This window comes from Girardinichthys multiradiatus, chromosome 7, assembly GCF_021462225.1.
Source record: "Girardinichthys multiradiatus isolate DD_20200921_A chromosome 7, DD_fGirMul_XY1, whole genome shotgun sequence".
Classification (NCBI taxonomy): Eukaryota; Metazoa; Chordata; class Actinopteri; order Cyprinodontiformes; family Goodeidae; genus Girardinichthys; species Girardinichthys multiradiatus.
The window spans coordinates 18,437,317-18,454,154 of NC_061800.1; the positions used below are offsets into that span (position 1 = coordinate 18,437,317).

General features: G+C 40.7%; 1 protein-coding gene across 16 annotated transcripts in view; it reads left to right on the forward strand.

Moving 5' to 3' along the window:
* The window catches only part of lmo7a (LIM domain 7a), a 70,362-nt gene that overhangs the window by 5,721 nt on the left and 47,803 nt on the right, over nt 1-16,838 (forward strand). For 15 of the 16 annotated variants that reach the window (XM_047369753.1, XM_047369744.1, XM_047369740.1 and 12 more), the window contains 2 exons: nt 4,616-4,686; nt 11,280-11,349. The gene's annotated coding sequence lies outside the window, so the exon portion shown is untranslated. Of the gene's footprint in view, nt 1-4,607; nt 4,687-11,279; nt 11,350-16,838 lie in introns of those variants that run through there. The other variant, XM_047369755.1, reaches the window with a different exon arrangement.

The window sequence follows — 16,838 nt, forward strand, 5'->3', positions numbered from 1 at the left end:
TAGAATTGGGAAAACCAAGGGACTACTGGATTTTATGATATCACACTTTAATCTTTCTGTCCCTATCCATGGAAACTGCGTGGAAAGGAAATTTACAGTTCATGTGAAACAAGGCTTCCTGGAGTTTTTCCTGGATAATTCACAAAATTTGTTTTGAATGTCTTTCTTGGGCTCTGTTTAAGATACAAAATGGTGTCAATCAAAACAGTAAATGTGTCTCTGTGGACATCTTTTTATTGTGTTTTGGAGAATTTCTGGAATGAAATTATTAATAACTTAGAGAGGTTCTGCAAGGGAAATGCTTGCTCTCTGCTACTCATGCTGCTGCATTGTTTTACCTTTGTAGAAACTCAGAATATGGACTAACCGTTAGTCACCCTCGCTCTGGAACATTTGGAGCCTTTTGGCTGTTTTGACAGAAGGTAATTAGAACTGAGGCCCCATGCATTCAGACGTGTCAACATGACACAGGCCCTTACTCAGGAAGTCATTCACTGCAATGTACAAGTTGTAGCAGCCAGTTGTACCAATTGTGGTATTAATGGATTCAGCAGCTGAATATGTTTTGTTTTCAATTAGAACCTCAAAATATGGCGATAATGTTCCCTCTGTTGACCCATTCTTCTGTGCTGGAAGCACAAAGAATTTCAGGAATAATTAGTGGTTAGATGCTACATTAGGACAAACCAGGTTGGACTCGGGCTCCTGCATGAAAAAACATGGACTCCTTGGATTACACTGCCTGGGCTCCCGCTAGAGTTTGTCCCAATAATATTTACATTTCCTTGTAGAAGTATTCATAACCCTTGAACTTTGTCACATTTTGTAGCATACATTGCAACATTATAACAGCCACTTCAAGGATTTTATATAATAGGTTCTGGAACGTTTGGATACATCCCTGGACCAAAGCTGTGTAGTGTTGTTTTTTCTCTCTCTCTCTCTTTGAGGTAAAAACAGTTTCCCCTAAATGGCCTGTGGCAAACTTTGGACAAAGCATGTTAAGGCTTTTTTCTAAAGGTTTTCCTGTTGAGAGATTCTGTCACCTGACCTGGGTTTTTTGCAGTTCCCCCAGAATTACTATGGGTATCTTGGCTATTTCTCAGATGCACTATCCAGTGATATGCAGGTATTGACAACGGATAGGTGGATGTATAGATAGATCCTTTTCTTTCCCTTCACAATTATGCAATGCTTTGTGTCAGTCTATTACATTAAAACTGAATAAAATGCATTAACGTTTGCTGTTTGTAACATGATAAGTCAATAAAATTTTAATGCCTACTTTTGCAAGACATTATCATTTTGCTCAGCTATCAGAATCTTTATCCATGAAGTACCAGAACCACATTTCTGTATCTTACTGCAGTGTAACTCAGGTGTTGATTCTGCTCATATGTTTAATCTCTCTGGTGAAACCAGACCGCCGGTCTGTCGTTCCAGATTAGAGCTGCTGATCTTGATGGATGATAATATCTCTAATAATAGTGCAGTAGACTAGTATTCTGTTACAGCACATCCAGCTTTTAGCCAGGGTGTGTCCCACACTTAATATCCTAATTGTCCTCTTTCAATCAGATTAGATGTCACTTTGGATAAGAAAATGTGAGGGGAGAGTAACATCAAAGTAGCACCCTTTGAAAAGAGGATGAAAGATGTAATCATCCTTACTGAGCTGTTTCCACCTCTATTCTTTATTTGCATGCAGGTAAATCCCAGCAGCTTGCCCACGCATCCGTGGAACAGTAGGGGTCAGGATTTCGTACGCCAAGTGCAAAGGTCTTATTACAGCGTGTTAGACAAGGTTGTTTTTACTCTTTATAAAATAGTGGCTACTTCATGTGCAGCTTTCCGAGCCTCTCTTGTCTTGCTGTTTGTGTTTTTTTTTTATGGGGGGGTTAGTTGGGATACTAATATTGTCGATGAAAAAGAAGCCGTCTGAGCTCTTGTTCTGTGTTGGAAATAAAACAAGTATTTCTGACCATGTAGCTTGATCAAATCATTTAAAGATACATAGGGACCAGAGGCAGTGGAAGTGTGTGAGAACTTTAATCTTGTTCAGCTATCCTGGCATGGTCTAATTCTCTTGGAATGATAAGTATTTTGAGGCCGTGGCCATCTTAGGTTACCCAGGGCGTGTTCTGAGGTGTAGCGTAAATTGTTTTGGAAATAATAATAGTGGCTTTTAATCACCTCTAACTGTTCTGGTTTCTCCTGTCTAGTCAGTAATTATGCTCTGTACTTAGCTTTGCAAGAGTCTGTCTCAAGTTTACTGTGAAAAATGGACATTGAACCAACACACGTCTGACTGGTAAAAGACTGTAAAGGAGACCTGTTCATCTTGTTTTGCATTGTGTCTGAGAGGGTTTATATATGTTTTATAAATGCCAACAAGCGCACTTACTTTTACAGTGTAATGTAGTACACTTCTTAGAACCTACATGTTTCTTTGTTGTTGTTTTTTTTTTTGCTCAAATCGAGAACATTTATTTACATTTTAAAAGATCTAGAATATTTTTGCCTCTGGTTTTGTTCCTTCTTGAGCTTTCTGCAATAGCTAGCTGTGCTACACTGCTGATGCTGGCTTTAACATAAAAAGGAACGAGTTAAAACAACAACAGCAATATCCATCCATTTTCTATACCCGCTTCTTCCATACAGGGCCATAGGGGAGCTGGTCTACCTGCGAGCGGTCTACCTGCGGTCTACCTGCGAGAGGCGGGGTTTACCCTGGATAGGTCGCCAGTCCATCTCAGGGTGATACAGTGACACAGAGACGCATGGGACAAACGACCATGCACACCTAAAGCTAATTTAGAGAGACCAATTAACCTGACAGTCATGTTTTTGGACTGTGGGAGGGAACCGGAGTACCCACAGAGAAGCCTGGGGAGAACAATCAAACGCCATGCAGAAATAACCCCGGCCGGGAGTCAAACCCAGGACCTTCTCGTTGCAAGGCAACAAATCTTTTATATGTCACCATCGTTCTAACTGACCAAACCTCAATGGGACGATTCTGTATGTGGACGGAATTTAGAGATTCAAATTGATGTGTGGGAAATGTGGAAACTTAGCTCAGTAGGACTACATTTAGCTAACTAAGGCACAGTTATAAAGGACAGAAATATTAATAAGGGAAAAACGTAAAAAACTAAAACTGAATTTCCACTCATACTTTATTTTTGTGTAAAAGCTAGGATCAGCAGTGTAGCACAGCTAGCTGCAGCAGAAAGTTAGAAAAGAAGCATAACGCTCCCATGAGCCATTGCTTCAAAAACTATTGGATTTATTATGATTTGCTCAGTTATTTCAGTACTGGTGTGGATCAGGAGTTTGCTTCCAAATTGGTCATTGATAAGCACTATAATAGAAGTTTCTCTGGTAGTGAGTCTTTAAAGGGATCTTGTTGATCCTTTCCTTTCAGTAAGCTGATTATTTTTACAAGAAGCCAGTCTGAGGTGACAGATTCCATCTGGGATATAAGCTCTGAAAAAGATTATAGTGTAAGATTTAGATCAGAATTAGAAAAAATGCTTTTTTTTTAAGAGCTAATGCAAAATATTTGTTCATCTGGACTTAAATGGGACACTGTTCTGGTAAATATCACACGCTTCTTTGCCGTTTTTTTTCATCAGAATGTGCAAGCAGATGCCGCTACGTTTCATTTTGTATTTTTGAGTTAACGGCCACTCACTTTAAATGAAACGTGTTTAAACAACCTTAGAACGCTGCATACTAGGCACACATTGCACTTTACACACAATGCTTCTCTCAATTATTATTTTATTTTTCAAACCCAAACACTGTTTTAGTAACATAGCCTTAGAAAACATGCTCAAATTTCTGAGTAGGACTGCAGTGTAAACAGTTTTTCTGATTGTTTTTTGTTGTTGTTGTTGTTCATCGTAGGTTCGGCTTTATAGTGTATTTGACACGGACGCATTCCAACAAAACACTGCAGGAAGCAGGGAGTGGCTAACAGCATGAACTTTGTAATAAAAAAGCATTAAACATAAAGTTGCACACTTTTTCTGTACAGATGTTGTTTAAAAGAGAAGCTGCACAGGAAATGTAGGCAGGTGTCACTCTTAAAGTCCTGCATGTTTATGTCCGTGTTTGTACTGCATATGTGCATCTGTTTGAGGCTGCAAACTATGCATGCAGTGTGCATGTTTGCTTACATAATGGTTCCTGGTGTTTCTGCAGCAGTGGTTTCAGATCATGGGAAAAGCATGAGGCTGTAACATAGTGCGTGCTCCTCCACTGTTCCAGCCTTGTGGCTTCTGCAGACTGACTCCAGTAAGTTTTAACACAGCCCTTACATTTCCCAGTGGCGTCCAGCATTAAAGTGAGAGGAACTCACCCACTTGGGGCCCCCTGAGGAATACCTGAAGGACCTTACTTAATGCTACCCTACAGAGACAGTGTAGGAACTCAGAAGGAAATACCTTTGACTTCCTCTGCTACTGTTCTCAACATCCTACCTTTATTCTCCAACCTTCCCCACCCCTCATCACATTCTGCCCCCCTCCCACCCTCCTTCTCTCCTCACCCAATCTTTGCTGGCTGTTGTTGCTCACTGTTCTTTGTATTCTTGCTTTTTTCCCCCCAGGCAGTAACCAAGAAAAAATTTGGGAACGGCGACTTCCGATCAGCCCTGGAGAATGGAGTTCTGCTGTGTGAGTAAGTACTCCTTTTATCCCAGGCACCTCTATTAGGCCACTCATTCATGAGGAATACCTCCGCTCTCCTCCACGTCTGCTCTCCCAACGTAAGTGTTGCTGATATTTCCCAGGCAGACCCCCTGCCAGGCTGCTGTTTGTTTGTTAGCTGCATAAACTGAGCCAGGGTTTCCCAGACGGAACAATGGAGGCTGTTATTTGTAGTCATTTGATGTTATCACGATCAGACTTTCTCTCATGCCTTGCTGGAAAAAAGGCAATCTGTTTCAGGAGGAGTTGTGTTGTCTGTTGGACAGATGTTATGAATCTGTGAATCGGGCTGGGTGCCATCCTTGCTGTAATGAGAAGCTGTGAAGTGAATGAAAAAGCTTCAGCTTTGACCACTGTAAGATTAAGAGCATGCTGCTTTCTAATTTACCCAAATGGATCAACGATGAGCCTGAGGATCAGTTTTATGAGTTTTGTCTTTGCGACATTTGCTTGTGCATTGACTCAATAACTCTTCTCAATTAAGAAGTTTGTAAGGCAGAGCATAATGAAACTGTGTGCATGTGTGCGTATGTCTGCAAACTGCTTAACGGATAGTGATGTGATCTGCACATATCAGCAGGAGGCTGTAATTAGTAGCAGCCCAGGCAGTCTTCCAAACCTTTATCGGCAGCCGCTAGAAGAAGAAGCGCCTCACTCTGCTGATTGGGGCCTGACTCTGGCAAACAACACTGTTAGCAGTTTTTTTTCTTTTTTCAATCATTGAGCTGTCCGTCTATTCTCAGCACGAGGAAGAGGAAGGCAGATTAAATCACCTTCACCTATAGACCCAACCTCCTGCTCCCATTGTGTTGCAGATATCACAGTTTCTTGCTTGGAAAGGAATGTTCAGTGTTGCTCTCACACATGATTATATCCTACTCAGCTTAAGTATGTGTGTTTAATCTCATGCAAGTCCATTGTTTTAACATTAAATGACCAACATGAAGCCGAATGACCCCCTCCCCACCCCACTTACATCCCTTCTTTACGTCTATTGACAGCCTATCCCATCCGCCTGCAGCCAGCAAATAGCTTCACCTCATATGGAGTTCTGTATCCTTGAAACAATGGATTCTTTAGTTGCTTGTTTTTAAAGCAACTTCCCATAACTGACTTTCTAAGCTCATTTATGCATAACTAGGTGTTCAAGGAATAGAAAATATTTGCTGACTGTGTATCATAAATTTTTGTGGAGAAAGGTCATATAATATGACTGTTGGACCTTACTAATAGAAAGCTTGAGGGCTGCTTATGGTCTTGGATTTAAGTACAGGTCCTTCTCAAAATATTAGCATATTGTGATAAAGTTAATTATTTTCCATAATGTCATAATGAAAATTTAACATTCATATATTTTAGATTCATTGCACACTAACTGAAATATTTCAGGTCTTTTATTGTCTTAATACGGATGATTTTGGCATACAGCTCATGAAAACCCCAAATTCCTATCTCACAAAATTAGCATATCATTAAAAGGGTCTCTAAACAAGCTATGAACCTAATCATCTGAATCAACGAGTTAACTCTAAACACCTGCAAAAGATTCCTGAGGCTTTTAAAACTCCCAGCCTGGTTCATCACTCAAAACCCCAATCATGGGTAAGACTGCCGACCTGACTGCTGTCCAGAAGGCCACTATTGACACCCTCAAGCAAGAGGGTAAGACACAGAGAGACATTTCTGAACGAATAGGCTGTTCCCAGAGTGCTGTATCAAGGCACCTCAGTGGGAAGTCTGTGGGAAGGAAAAAGTTTGGCAGAAAACGCTGCACAACGAGAAGAGGTGACCAGACCCTGAGGAAGATTGTGGAGAAGGGCCGATTCCAGACCTTGGGGGACCTGCGGAAGCAGTGGACTGAGTCTGGAGTAGAAACATCCAGAGCCACCGTGCACAGGCGTGTGCAGGAAATGGGCTACAGGTGCCGCATTCCCCAGGTCAAGCCACTTTTGAACCAGAAACAGCGGCAGAAGCGCCTGACCTGGGCTACAGAGAAGCAGCATTGGACTGTTGTGGTCCAAAGTACTTTTTTCGGATGAAAGCAAATTCTGCATGTCATTCGGAAATCAAGGTGCCAGAGTCTGGAGGAAGACTGGGGAGAAGGAAATGCCAAAATGCCAGAAGTCCAGTGTCAAGTACCCACAGTCAGTGATGGTCTGGGGTGCCGTGTCAGCTGCTGGTGTTGGTCCACTGTGTTTTATCAAGGGCAGGGTCAATGCAGCTAGCTATCAGGAGATTTTGGAGCACTTTATGCTTCCATCTGCTGAAAAGCTTTATGGAGATGAAGATTTCATTTTTCAGCACAACCTGGCACCTGCTCACAGTGCCAAAACCACTGGTAAATGGTTTACTGACCATGTTATCACTGTGCTCAATTGGCCTGCCAACTCTTCTGACCTGAACCCCATAGAGAATCTGTGGGATATTGTGAAGAGAACGTTGAGAGACTCAAGACCCAACACTCTGGATGAGCTAAAGGCCGCTATCGAAGCATCCTGGGCCTCCATAAGACCTCAGCAGTGCCACAGGCTGATTGCCTCCATGCCACGCCGCATTGAAGCAGTCATTTCTGCCAAAGGATTCCCGACCAAATATTAAGTGCATAACTGTACATGATTATTTGAAGGTTGACGTTTTTTGTATTAAAAACACTTTTCTTTTATTGGTCGGATGAAATATGCTAATTTTGTGAGATAGGAATTTTTGGTTTTCATGAGCTGTATGCCAAAATCATCCGTATTAAGACAATAAAAGACCTGAAATATTTCAGTTAGTGTGCAGTCAGTCAGTCAGTCATTTTCTACCGCTTATTCCATAGTGGGTCACGGGGGAGCTGGTGCCTATCTCCAGCAGTCTATGGGCGAGAGGCGGGGTACACCCTGGACAGGTCGCCAGTCCATCGCAGGGCAACACACAAACAACCATGCACACACTCATTCATACACCTAAGGTCAATTTAGAGTGACCAATTAACCTAACAGGCATGTCTTTGGACTGTGGGAGGAAGCCAGAGTACCCGGTGAGAACCCACGCATGCACAGGGAGAACATGCAAACTCCATGCAGAAAGACCCCAGGCCGGGAATTGAACCCAGGACCTTCTTGCTGCAAGGCAACAGTGCTACCAACTGCGCCACCGTGCAGCCAGTTAGTGTGCAATGAATCTAAAATATTTGAATGTTAAATTTTCATCATGACATTATGGAAAATAATGAACTTTATCACAATATGCTAATATTTTGAGAAGGACCTGTAGATTGGATACCTGCCTTAACTGTAGTCTGGGCAAACACAGACATCCGCTTATCTTTTCTGAACCACATTCTTCGTGTTTCACAGTTTAAACTGCTGTGTTATCCTGAAGACATCATCTGATGGTTGATCCCAAAAGCAATGATTAATGCAACGCTACTCAACTGTTGTAATTGGATTAAGATAAACTGGTTGTGGTGGTTGGATTTAGTGGAAGTAAAGTCATGTACAAAAATGCTTCAACTATCAGGAGCTGTTTGCAAGCAAGGGTGAAATGGCTCAAAAGGAAAGTCAGTTCCTTTGGGTCCAAGATCATGTTTCTAAAACAGAAGAAAATAGATTTCACCTTCTTTGAACTTATGTTCTCAAGCGCATGAGTTTAAGTTTTACGATGTCTAGTTCAGAAGTTATGGTAAGATGGAGCAGGACATGAATAGATGGATCAGTGCTTTATCAACAGTGATGACCTCGCTGCTTCTGTCTGTTACTGGCCTATCTATGTTAGAGATAAGGCGAAAAGCTCCATCAATCCAGGTGGAGGTTGCTGTAGTAGCCACTGCTGCGTCAAGCGGAAAAAGGCCAATTAAGCTAGTTTGGGCATCTGATTGACCTGCTGTTATAAGGTTTGTGTGATTTTAATAACTATAACATACAGGTCCTTCTCAAAATATTAGCATATTGTGATAAAGTTCATTATTTTCCATAATGTCATGATGAAAATTTAACATTCATATATTTTAGATTCATTGCACACTAACTGAAATATTTCAGGTCTTTTATTGTCTTAATACAGATGATTTTGGCATACAGCTCATGAAAACCCAAAATTCCTATCTCACAAAATTAGCATATCATTAAAAGGGTCTCTAAACGAGCTATGAACCTAACCATCTGAATCAACGAGTTAACTCTAAACACCTGCAAAAGATTCCTGAGGCCTTTAAAACTCCCAGCCTGGTTCATCACTCAAAACCCCAATCATGGGTAAGACTGCCGACCTGACTGCTGTCCAGAAGGCCACTATTGACACCCTCAAGCAAGAGGGTAAGACACAGAAAGACATTTCTGAACGAATAGGCTGTTCCCAGAGTGCTGTATCAAGGCACCTCAGTGGGAAGTCTGTGGGAAGGAAAAAGTGTAGCAGAAAACGCTGCACAACGAGAAGAGGTGACCGGACCCTGAGGAAGATTGTGGAGAAGGGCCGATTCCAGACCTTGAGGGACCTGCGGAAGCAGTGGACTGAGTCTGGAGTAGAAACATCCAGAGCCACCGTGCACAGGCGTGTGCAGGAAATGGGCTACAGGTGCCGCATTCCCCAGGTCAAGCCACTTTTGAACCAGAAACAGGGGCAGAAGCGCCTGACCTGGGCTACAGAGAAGCAGCACTGGACTGTTGCTCAGTGGTCCAAAGTACTTTTTTCGGATGAAAGCAAATTCTGCATGTCATTCGGAAATCAAGGTGCCAGAGTTTGGAGGAAGACTGGGGAGAAGGAAATGCCAAAATGCCAGAAGTCCAGTGTCAAGTACCCACAGTCAGTGATGGTCTGGGGTGCCGTGTCAGCTGCTGGTGTTGGTCCACTGTGTTTTATCAAGGGCAGGGTCAATGCAGCTAGCTATCAGGAGATTTTGGAGCACTTCATGCTTCCATGTGCTGAAAAGCTTTATGGAGATAAAGATTTCATTTTTCAGCACGACCTGGCACCTGCTCACAGTGCCAAAACCACTGGTAAATGGTTTACTGACCATGGTATCACTGTGCTCAATTGGCCTGCCAACTCTCCTGACCTGAACCCCATAGAGAATCTGTGGGATATTGTGAAGAGAACCTTGAGAGACTCAAGACCCAACACTCTGGATGAGCTAAAGGCCGCTATCGAAGCATCCTGGGCCTCCATAAGACCTCAGCAGTGCCACAGGCTGATTGCCTCCATGCCACGCCGCATTGAAGCAGTCATTTCTGCAAAAGGATTCCCGACCAAGTATTGAGTGCATAACTGTACATGATTATTTGAAGGTTGACATTTTTGTATTAAAAACACTTTTCTTTTATTGGTCAGATGAAATATGCTAATTTTGTGAGATAGGAATTTTGGGTTTTCATGAGCTGTATGCCAAAATCATCCGTATTAAGACAATAAAAGACCTGAAATATTTCAGTTAGTGTGCAATGAATCTAAAATATGTGAATGTTAAATTTTCATCATGACATTATGGAAAATAATGAACTTTATCACAATATGCTAATATTTTGAGAAGGACCTGTATCTGCTAAAAGTATAGCTCTCTCGCACTTTCTCACAGCCTGAATTAACTGCTGGCATGTCCCAACATGTTGTGGAAAATACAGTTTCCTTTAAATAGCTTCTTGCATCTCTGATGTTCAACTGACCTCGTTAATAAACTTTGAGTTTTCTCCACTTGGTAACAACTTCCACATGGAACAGTGCTGTGGTCAGGGCGTCCTGGCTGTGCTTACATGTGGTGGTTTCACTTGTCAGGAAAAGATCAGATTCATGAGTTTTTGATCAGCCATACACTGCTTGACCATCAGGGAGGATTCAGCTAAAAATCATCCTATTGCAATTAACAGCTGATTTTTATTTTGAGTGCATCTCTCATAAATTCATATGAATAGCTGGTTAATGTCTCTGGGCAGAGGTATGTCTGACTTTCCCCCCTGGATCTGTAAGCTCTGCAACCTGATCTCAGAAAGGTGGAGGATGGATAGCAACTGGAGCAACTTATGCTGGAAACCTATTAAATTTGAAACTGAACTTATTTTTATACTAAATTCAAAACTGAAACAAGTATAGATGAAGATTGAAAGATATATCTCTGCTCAGAATTTGTGCTGTCAATTTATTTGTGCAGCATTTTTAGAAAGCCTTATTGCAAAGGCTGTCATTGCAGATATTTGGTTTTGTTTTCTTCTTTTTTATTTTGACTGTCAGTATATAACATTCTTTCAGAGTGGTTTAAATAGCACCACAATCTATTGCCCTCTACCTAAAACCATAGCTGTTTTCTTGGTTTAAATGTGGTTATTTGGGTTAGTTTTGGTGTTGCTTCTGCAGTGGTGGGGCATGTTTTTGGAAGCACAGGGCCCATTTTTGTTTACACCATGGCGCGGCACTGGTGATTTACTAAACTGAAGCCAGGTGGCCACCATTAAACCAAGTCGTAAACACGCAACACCACCAGGACTGTGCAACAAGTCCTGCTCATTCCTTCGTAGTTTGGGAAGCAATGAGCTGGTTCTTTCGCTTACCCTCTAATTTTCCCTGATGTTCTCCATCTCTTTTATCTGCTTACAGTCTGATAAACAAGATCAAGCCTGGCATCATCAAAAAGGTCAACAGGCTTCCAACACCTATTGCTGGACTGGTAAGTTGTCTTCGGTTCTTGTTTAGTCTGGGATTGAGTTTTTTAAATTATGTTGTTACACCCATCAGTGAAAGCATTTCTTAGCTCACAACACATCATTTTGCCATGTATTACTTTTTCTTGTTTGCAAAGCTCCTGATGTACAGTATTGTGAGTAAATGCAAAAGCAATATAAGGTTTTGCAGCTGAATTGATTGGTGACAGGTCAAAGTGATTAAATATGTTCTAATTAGTAGGTTTATTGAATAACTAGATAATTTAATGGATACATTCAAGCGATAAAAGGGAAATCCACCATGCTAAACAACCATGTTGGGTAAAGATGCACAGATAAGAGTTTTATTTATTTATTTATTTTTTTTTAATTTCTGATTTCAAGTTTTTGTAAAGCCATAACCTGCCGATGCAGGTTTTCCTTATTCGGAAATAAAATAAACAGCATAGAAAATATTTGTTTTGTAGCATTCCTGCAATGAGCAGAGAAGCAGATCCAATGTTATAATAGTGTAAGACAGTCACTTTAAAATAGGATTTTACTATAAAAATAAGACAATTGATTTCAGAGTTTACTTTTTTTATTTTTGTGGCACTATTGGACTTCATAGTATATGGACATAAAATTGGCAGAGAGAGGAGGAAAGACATGCAGCAAAAGTCTCAGTGTTGTAGCCCCAATGAACAAACGACAAGCTGAGTTTTGGTCTTCTTTCAGTAACAGCTTCCACACAGAAGAATGTGGGAGTGCAACAAAGAGTAGACAATGCACCTTGATAGCTCCTTGTACATTATCTGATTTGAAAATGCTAAACGTTTTGAGTTTCTGCAAGGCTGGTCAATCATCATGGTGGATTAGGCTTGCATGTTTGATTACAGCTTTCTGATTTGCTAAATTATTCTTGGGGAAGGGACTTAATCCCAAGTTGTCTACAATCTGTTAAAATGGTGTAAGACTGCATGTGCATTTATGAGTGTGGATGGCTGAATGTGGCTCTAGTGCTTTAATTGTTCAGTAACGATTGAAAAGTGCTATGTAAGTTCAGTTTTCACCATTTAAACAGTTGATCTTAGTTTATCCCCAGTGTAGTCCAATCAGATTTATCTCTGGAATAAAAACAGGGTTTTTGATAGTGATGGAACAATTAGTTTGAGTTATTGTCCCTCAGTCTTTTAAACTCTTTATGCCTGCCAATGCTGCACATCTTCCAGTTAAAGTTTTTGGGCCACCATGGCTGGATGTTTTGGGAGTGCCTGCAAACAAGTTCCTGGGAAGTAAAGGCTTGAAAATCTACTTAATACCCATCCCTCGAAGGTTCTCTCAAGTGGGAGTAATTGGGTCCAGCTGTCTGAAATTAGAGACATCCCTCTCCCAAGCAGTGCGTGTGTGTGTGTGTTTGTGTGTGTGCGCACGTGTGCACGTGTCTCTCTGGGACAATCAGCATGTTCACGAGACAATGAAAGTCGGCAGTAAGATAAACAGACTTAAAATAGGAAGCACCATGTGATCATATCTGCTTTGTGGCAAATCACCATTTCTCTTATTTGTTGTGCTCACACAACAGACTGGGCACCTGCTGAGGTTATTGTTATCTGCTCCATTGGTAGCATTTGTGTGGTATTTCCGAGTCTTGGACGCAAACCTGAAACCACCTGATCATAAATTCTCCCTTTAAATGTAAAGGCTTTTAGATGGCCTGAGGCTATCTGTTACTGCCAGCCACATGGAACGAGGCTAGATGCTCTCCCAACAAACATTTCTCACTCTGAGTTGTTGAGACTTTTCTCCCTCAGGGGTCACGTAGTCTTGATATCTCCAATCTCTACAAATAGCTTTGAGTATGCTCAAAGGGGAATTGGACTACGCGTTTCAACTTTAGCAGTGTTTTAAGTAGAGAAATGCCGATCACTGACTTCCGATCTCCGATTTGTTAAAGCTTTGATCTGCCAAGGCCGATTTAATCATTTTATGACCAAGACAAAACTATGATGGAGTTCCATAAAAAAAAAAAAATCGACATCTATGGAATATATAAAATTACAAGCCAAAATATTGTTATACTTATGCACTGCCAGTAGGTGGTGATAATGTTGACACAAACCTTCCCAAACAATTGTGCTAAAAATTTGAAATTTAGCATTCTTTTAAAAAATATCCAAATGTTTGTCGCCCTCAAGAACCTTTAACTTGCTCGCATGGCGAAAGGTTTGGACACCACTAAGAGACTGTAGATACCTACCTTGTCTGTGAGATTTCAAAAAGGCTGCCAACATTTCCAGTTCCAGCATGCTCCGTAACAGAAGTTGAAAGCTCAAAATGATCAAACAGAGCAGCTTAGCTGTAATATGTTCAGCCTTTGTGGTATCTGCTGAAGTCTGCTGTCGTGATAAAATGCTCCTTTTCTTGCCCAAACAGAAGTGACCAGAAATGGCGAAGCAGTCAAATGAGCAACTTTCAAAGCTTTGGCTTTTTTTTGGAGCGACCTGAATGAACAGCCAACATGCCTTCATAGAAAACGCAGTTTCTGTTTAAATAGCTGATATCTGCCAGTAGCTGAATTAAGTCCTCATTTACTTAATTGTTCATCACCTGACTGATACTCAAAATATCAGACTTTCTCTTACATCAACAACTTCCACACTGAAGAGCATTGTAGATAGCGTCTTGTGTTAGCCCACCAGTATGGCATGTTCACTGAATAGAAGGAGATCCGAGTCTCTGACTGGTTGCTCACCAGTCGGGGCTACCAAACTGAAACTCAACCAATTTTAGTCAACAGCCCATTTCTCATAGCATGTTTAGTTTCATATACATACGCAGACTACTCCTTTAGGAGTGGATCTGGAAAAAGGAAGCTGAACAAGCTGATAAAGAAGGCTGTCTCTGTTCAGGGAACTCCTCTGGAACCTTTGGAGATTGTTGTACAAAGAAAGGTTCTTCATGAAATGAAGAACATTATGGAGAACCCTGAGCATCATCTTCATGAGACATGAGTGTCTTCAGTCAGAGGCTTCTTCAGATCTGCTGTAAGACAGACCGCTACAAGAGATCCTTCCCCATAGCCATCACCATCTACAATGGCTCTTTGAAGAAACCTGCATCATATGAGATACAACAACATTTAATTTCCCTTTGGGATTAATAAAGTATTATTGAATTTGAATTGAAGTCCAGCTGACCAACTTCAAAAGTGGTGTTGTTAGCTGTTTATGCTAGTTTGTGAAATTGGTTATTACTTTAAAATCTGTTTATCTGGAACAGCTCTTTGCAGCTACGCCTTATTGCCACCTAAATGTGAACATTTACTATTGTCACACTGTGTTGTTTTAGTTTTGCTACCTGAAGGATTTTAAGTGGTTCAAATTGATACCAGTTTCCAGCTCTGGCAGAGCAAAAACCCAAGGTAGGGATGGGAATATTTAGCAATGCTGGCTCCCAACCTGGGTCTATTCTTTGATTTTACATGTGTCCAAGTGATTTTTTTTTCTCTCCTCTCAGCACATTTCTTTGCCTGAGTATTCTGCAAGCTGTGGGTTTGGACCATCTCAGTCCCAGTTTGGGCCTGGTTCTGCCCACCCAAAATACGCAGTAATTGGTATGGTGCTGGATGTTCTCTGCATACACCAACTCCATGGTGAGTTGAGGTACCAGAAAGAGGAGACAAACGGGCCTTTCCGGTAGGCCCCAGGGTGTCTTTACTCATGCAGATGTCTGTGTAAACATCTGAGCGATGACGGGCATTTGACCATGCTTTGTTACTGTGTTTATGTTGTATGGGTGCATGTTATGACTGGATATGACTTTTGGAACTGCTTGCCCCAATAAAGGCCTGTTTGAGGAGTGGCACCATGTCAAGTATTCCATCTCCTCTTGGTTTCTTGTCCCAGGATTTGGAAATGTGTAGCCTGATATTTTAAACATAGCTTGTCTTGCTATGTTTGCTTCCTGGGTCGTCTAAGGGTAGTCACAAAGTAATCCTGCTCTTTAACGAAGTGAAAGAGCATCAGTGTGAACATTTAGAAATAAAGATGCAGCACTATATTAAACCCCCTTAGAGGAAAGTTTTTTTATTCCTTGGTGTGCAGTGCTTAAATCAGGGTTTTTGAGTGTACTCGAGACTAAAAGTAGTTGGATAGGCCTTGCATATTTCGCAGGATTATGTGCAAGCAAAAGTCAGCATAACATTCCTTCGGTATTATTAGATCTGCTTGTTCTTGGACTGACCCAAAAGGAAAGCCTTAATGCTCGTTAATTAAATTGTATTTATTTACACCGATAATAATTACCATTTAGTGTTAGTTTCCTAAATGCTTAAAGATGCTATCCAGTGATGTATCTTTTCATTAACTGAAGTACACTGACAAAAAAACATTACAGCTAGGTAATAAAGTATGCACTTCCATTGTAAACTTTTATTGTATACATTTTATTAAAAGCACAATAAAGAAAAAGACAAAAATTCTGCTTTGTGTGTTTTTGGGTCAGCGACATCACAAGATGCACAAGTAACCAGCTGAGCAGCTAGGATTGGTAAGCACTAGGGCAAATTAGAAACTTTTCACCAATTTTGACATAATTACTGAAGCATTTGAGTTGCAGAAGGTTCAACTTAACATTTTTGAGCCAGGAGTTTACTCTGATCACCACCATACCTTGATGGATATTGCTATAGATGGCAAAGGTAAAACAGTAATGAGGGTATTACTCGTCCCCATAACTTTTAACTGATACAAAAAGATATGGAAAATAGCACAAAAAATACTAAAGAATTTACTCAAAATAACTCCAATCACTTGCCTTTGGATTTTTGTGATGTCACAAGAGGCATGCTTGTTTTTAACAGAGTCGATTTTAATTCTATTCACTTACAGTTTTCAACAAAACAGCAGGACAAATGGAGAAAGATCATGTGATGTAGGTGACCCACCATATGTAGAACATGTTTGACTGATCTGACCGGCTGCCAGCTTTAAGATGTGCGGTCCTTTATAAATAATTATTCATAAATAATAAAGTGGACTTTAAGGTTTATTTTGATTTTATATTTAACAGAATTGGACAAATTTGTGTGTTGAAATCCTATTTTCAAACATTTGCTATGCCAGAAAATGAACAGAAGCAAAGTGTTACATTTTAATCTCTAAAACATTTTTTTAATTCTAGATGCTTTTTTTTTTACTTTGGTACCTTGGACTTTTGGACTTTGCAAGGAACAGGAAGAGCTGCAATCCATTGTCAGTATACACCACAGATTTTTGGCAAGTCCATAAGGACAAAAGGAAGCAGTACAAATTCTGTTATCAATGAAGTATTTAAAAAAAATTGCTTTCGAAACCACAGTTACTGGTTTCCTCATATTCCACATGCTGGCATTGTCTGTGAAGATGGAAGCTAAGCAGCGCGGTTATAGACGTCACCTGTCTTAGCACAACATATTGTGCTTATTGTGTTGTGGCAAAAAAAAAAAAAAACATTTTTACATTTTAGTTATTGA